We start from the raw sequence: 4,935 nt of genomic DNA on the forward strand, positions 1-4,935 counted from the left end.
ATGGACAAAGAGAAACATCGATGTGAGGGATTGATTAGCTGCCTCCTGCCTGCCCCCTACTGAATATTGAGCCTGAAACCCATATATGCTCTGATTGGGAATCTAACCAGCAACTTTTTGGTACATGGGATAATGCCCAACCAACTGAGCCACATCTACCAGGGCTGGGTTACTAATTTAAAATTTTATCTTTGTCAAATACTAGGTTTCAGTTTATTTTTAGGTATTTTCATTTTTGCTATTGCAATTTGGGCCTTTATTTTTTTTTTAAAAAAAAAAGGTATAATTGACATATAGTCATTATGTTTTCTAACTGGTTGTTGTTTGTATAGATGAAGGCAATTGATTTTTACACACTAATTTGATACCATCCATCTCAAGTTATAATTGAGTTCCTTGATTTTCCAGGTACACAATTATCTGTAAGCAGTAATAAATGTCCTCTTCTTCCAGTGTTTATACCACTTATGTCCTTCTCTTGCCTAATTGCATTGGAAAACCTCCAGAACTATGCTAAATAATAGACTGTAGACATAATTATCTTGCTGTAGATTTTAATGGGAATGTGTCTCAGGTTTCCTCATTAAACATAATGCTTTTAAAAATTACCTATCTTCCCTATTTTATGGAGATTTTTTAAAGTCAAATATGGATGTTGAAATTTATTAAATGCCTTTCCAGCATATTTGGATAAAATCTTACAATTTTTTTTCTTGTAATCTATTTTATCAGCCAGGGTTCAGTTGCAGAAAACAGAAAGGAATTTAATGCCGGAAATGAAAATCAGTGAAGACCTGGAGGAGGAGGCTAACTCCCAGAATAACTCCCAGAACCACACTGTAGCACTGGCCCACCAAGAGACCCGCTCCCTCCCTCTGCTACAGTCAAGAAGTCAGACTCACACCCACCCATTAGCTCCAGGAGCACACCATCTTGATGTGATCTAGGAATGAGAAGTTGCCACCGGAATTCTTAGCTCCAGCAGAACACTCCTTCTTATCTATCACCTCTGGATCAGGACACTGATGCTAGAACTGTCAGCTCCAGAGTTTCATCACACCTGCTACCCCTCCACAAAATGAATGCCTTGGACATCACCTTTTCTCCTATTTAATTGAGTTTGAAATCAAGTTTCACAGGAGTGCATCCTATTGGCAAAACGTATTTACATTGAGGGTTCTAGTTGCAAGGGAGCCTGGGAAACAAGAATCCTGAGTTTTCCAGCCTCTCTAGTATAGGATGACACACTAAAAAGAGATAAGAATAGATGCTGGATGAGCCAACTGACTGTACCCAACCACTTCCCAACATAGTGAATAATATGGAATCATTCTTATGATCCTATGGAGAAAAGTATTTTTCTTTTCATTCCTCAGAGATGCTGCTAGATTTCATTTGCTAAAACTTCAGTAAACGTTTTTTGCATCAATATTCGTAATTGATTTTTGTCAGGAATTTTGTGTGCAATTACTGTCAGTTTTGAGTAAGAAGCATATGTCACTTTTATTATTAGAATCCGGAATTTTCTTCATTTTGTCTCTGTTCTAGAACAATTTTAAAAACATTAGAGCCTACTTATCCCATAATATTTGGTAAAATTAACCTGTGAAGCCCTCTGGGCCTGGTGGTCTTTGGGAGCCTATCATTTTGACAACTTTTTCCTTTTTCTTAGGTTTTTAATGTTTAATGTTTGAATTTTTAATTTACCAATTTTGGAAAATTGTCTTTTCTTAGAAAAAATTTTTTATTTAGATTTTCACATTTATTTGCAGACAATTGAGCAAAATAGTCTTATAAATTCTTTTTTGTGTTTTTTTTAATGTTATTTGTGCTGCCTTAATTTTAATTCTTGATCAGTTTAGCTAGTGGATTTATCTATCTTAATTTGTTAAATTTATTCATTGAAATCACCATTTATCTGTTTTTCATTTTATATTTTTAGCTTTAACACTTCTTAATTCATGTTTCCTTCATTCCTTTTTTTTGTTTGTTGATTTCCTCCTAAGCTGGGTGGTTAATTCATTTATTTTTATTCTTTCTTATTTATTAATGTAATTATTGAAATGCTAATTTTCTTGTGAGGATTGCTTTAGCTATAATCTATGGATACTAATATGTAATGTCACCAATGTTTTCTAATTCAATTGCAGTTTTATTTTTTATATCCTCTTTGACTCTAGAGTTTTAAGAGAGTTTTAAAATTCCAGGTAATTCGGTCTTTTTGTCTTCTCAATTAGTTTGCTTGTGACCAGAGAATTATATCTGCATTATTTCTGCTGTTTGGCATTTACTGAGGATTTGTGACCTAAATATATGGCCATTTTTTTGTGAATTTTTCATGAATGTTAAAAAAGAAGGTATAGTCCCTGTTTTCCATGAATATAGTTCAATATGTTAGATCTATCTTATAAATTTACCTTATAAAATATGTCATTTAATCCGCTCTGTCTTGAGCCCCCCCTTATTCTGCCCTTCTCCGAGTAGTCTCCCCATGGCTTGGCAGCCTTAAGAGGTAGAGCAGTTCTGCAATCTGTCTGACAGCTATGATCCCAAGCTCTGCCAAGAGAGTGAACATCCTGCCTCCCAAACTAAGAACCAGTCCTTGCAGAAATATTGATAGGAAATAGATCTACAAGAACTAGTCCTTATCTCTCACTCATTTACACTTACCAGCAGTCACATCAAGAACACACTTGAGCCCTGACTGGTTTGGCTCAGTGGATAGAGTGTCAGCCTGCAGACTCAAGGGTCCCAGGTTCGATTCTGGTCAGGGGCATGTACCTTGGTTGCGGGCACATCCCCAGTGGGGAGTGTGCAGGAGGCAGCTGATCGATGTTTCTCACTCTCTATCCTTCTCCCTTCCTCTTTGTAAAAAATCAATAAAAAATATATTAAAACACACACCCACACTTGAATTTACAAATTTGCCAAAACCAAAACCTTTCCTTTCTTGTTTTTCCTTTCATTTTTGATCCCACCAAAGTTTCTACCAGATACTTCCCTCAGACTGCTCTCTAACACCATCTGTGCAGTCTCTCAATACTGCCTACTTCCAAGCTCAAATCAGAGTAGTATTTCCACTTCCATGTACTTCCCTGTCCTTGGCAACCTGGTTTGGTATCTGCAGTCTATCCCTGGTAATGGTTCTAATACTTGTTGTTGTTTTTTTTGCCAGTGTGAGCAAGCCATAAAATATTTCTGTGCTCCAAATTATGTCCATCACTAGACATTTACTATTTGTTATATTTTATAAGTATCAGTTAATGTTAAGCTGGCAGTGTCAGGATTATCTCAGCAAAAATACAAAAAGCAATGCTTTTAAAAAGGTGTTGGTTGTTTTTCTCAAATAAAAAGAAGACCAGAGATAGCCAGTATAACTGCTCAAATCTATATACTTAAAAGCCTAAGTGACTGTACAATCAAACGACTGGAACGACCAGAACAACCAATCGACCAGTTGCTATGACATGCACTGACCATCAGGGGGCAGATGCTCAATGCGGGAGCTGCCCCCTGGTGGTCAGTGCACTCCTACAGCCAACCTCCTGCAGCCCCTCCCATAGCCATGGCCCTGATCAGGGGACCGGCTGGCCAACCTCCCGTGGTCCTTCCCCGCTACTGGCCAGCCCCCCAAAAGGCCTCAATCTCCGGCCAGGCTGATGGACCCTACCCATCACCCATGCACGAATTCATGCACTGGGCCTCTAGTTAATACATAATAATTGTAAAAACAAACAAACAAACTCCAACATTACAAAAGTCCCAACCACTCATTGTTTTCTTTATTAGTTTCTTGATGTATTACTTGTTAACTTGCACATTTATGTATAGGGATCTGTCTTTTTATTTTAAATTCTCAAGCAAGAATCAATACTTAATCGAAAAGTCATTTTGTTCTTATGAATATGTAGATGATATGACAGTTTAATTTTCTATTTAACTATAAAAGAATGACCTTCTAATAACTTTTTCTGAAATTAATTTTTAAATGATAGGTTCATGTTCATCAAATGAGTTGGAATTCTCAGGGGAAAGTGCTCTATTGGGTCTAAATGGTGTCGTCATAAAACTATCAAACACACTGAAGAGTTTTCATTTTCCCAAGGCTGATCTAAGGAAGGTAAACCTGGGACTACCTACAAATGACAACAACCATTCAAACACGATTGATTGTCTTCTTTATTTTCTACTGGCATCCAGGGGGGAAAAATAAAAAGAGAAAACACTGAAATTGAACACAAATACAATCGAAAGAACCCAACTATATACAAATTGATTTTATAACCACACAGAGAAAAGACAGATTTCAGAAAACTTTTGACCATCACACTCTTCCTGGATATGCTGTCCAGGAGATATTCCAAGGATGAGAAGAACTGCAAAATGCTCTTAAACTTCCCTTAGTAAGTTTACTGTTAGTGGTCATATTAGAATTGTAATTTGAAACTACCTAATTGTGTGAGAAAAAGCAAATAAGTACATATGCTGATATTCTAAGGAACCCAGATTTTCAGTGTAAGAGAAAAGAAATGCAAATATATAAGATATTAAGGAAAGACAAAAGCCTCAAGTCCTGATGCATTCCTGTCTCTCGTATCTGACAGTGTGGGGCATGCTCTGTTTCTTTATTTAAAAAGTGAAATATAGTTTTTGTTCAAGTTCATCAATAATACTTTTTCATTTAGATTCAGTCTCACCAGCACTTAGTAGGAACCTAGAAAGAAGTTCTATTATGTAAAATATTTATATATCTAAGATAGATACAGATATTTCTATATATGTCAAGAATACATTTCAGTATGAGAATGAAAAACAATGCATTTTTCTGGTGGTCAGGGAGAGGTTAGGTGTAGAAAGGTTTTGCTGAGAAGGCTATACCCCGCCCCCGTCGCCCCCAACAGCTCAGTGCCAAGACAGGACCCTACCCAACCTGCG

This window comes from Myotis brandtii, unplaced genomic scaffold (genome assembly GCF_000412655.1).
Source record: "Myotis brandtii unplaced genomic scaffold, ASM41265v1 scaffold1105, whole genome shotgun sequence".
In the NCBI taxonomy this organism is placed as follows: Eukaryota; Metazoa; Chordata; class Mammalia; order Chiroptera; family Vespertilionidae; genus Myotis; species Myotis brandtii.